The following is a 759-nucleotide window of genomic DNA, read 5'->3' on the forward strand; positions in this document are numbered from 1 at the left end:
TAAATCCCGCCTCTTGTGTTCATGCGCGTTCGAGAATCAGTCAGAATGAACAATATTAAGTAAGCAACTCAAACACTTAGATATAATCACTTTGTAACGTCAAAAGACTTAAAAGGGTCTAAAAACATGATCTGTGGGAGTTTTTAGTGAGTAATCAGCTTGGAGACATTTTAAAAGTAAATCTCTGTGTCTGACCAATATTTACTGAGCTTTGATGACTGATGATCCGAAAAATTGTTAAAAGTGAACTATTAAAAAGAATAGCTGAACATAAGTTCAAATAAATTATGCTGTTTAAAAAAAAACTGAGGACTTTGCCTTTTATTTATATATATATATAATTTATTATTATTATTATTTTTTTTTAGAGAAAACTACATGCACACGTCTCAAACTATCTAACATAAAATTAACATGGCACTCAAAGTACGGTTGTTTTAAAAATGACTGAAAATGATTAAAGTAGTTTTTAACTACTTAGTAGTCTTGAATATATTTTGCGGACAACCTGTTACTACATATTTTTTTTTTATTATTATTTTTAAAGTTTGTTGAAGATTATATTTTTTCTTAATTTTTGCACAGTGTAGTTTTGGCTGTCAAGGTCAACAAAGTTTTCTTTTTAATTTATGTAATCTAAACAAATCTTTTATTATTATTATTATAAAAGCACAATACATTTTATTTATTTTAATTTATTTAGGAAATGCAACCATCTACAATTGTAGTGATTGTATTATTTTTATTATAACTGTCATT

The 759-nt window shown here is 26.0% G+C and overlaps 1 protein-coding gene across 1 annotated transcript in view; it reads left to right on the plus strand.

Moving 5' to 3' along the window:
• Positions 1-759, plus strand: part of LOC107548646 (low-density lipoprotein receptor-related protein 2-like) — a 37,539-nt gene that overhangs the window by 31,770 nt on the left and 5,010 nt on the right. The window lies entirely within an intron of this gene.

Source organism: Sinocyclocheilus grahami, unplaced genomic scaffold (genome assembly GCF_001515645.1).
Source record: "Sinocyclocheilus grahami isolate Dianchi unplaced genomic scaffold, SAMN03320097.WGS_v1.1 scaffold352.1, whole genome shotgun sequence".
In the NCBI taxonomy this organism is placed as follows: domain Eukaryota; kingdom Metazoa; phylum Chordata; class Actinopteri; order Cypriniformes; family Cyprinidae; genus Sinocyclocheilus; species Sinocyclocheilus grahami.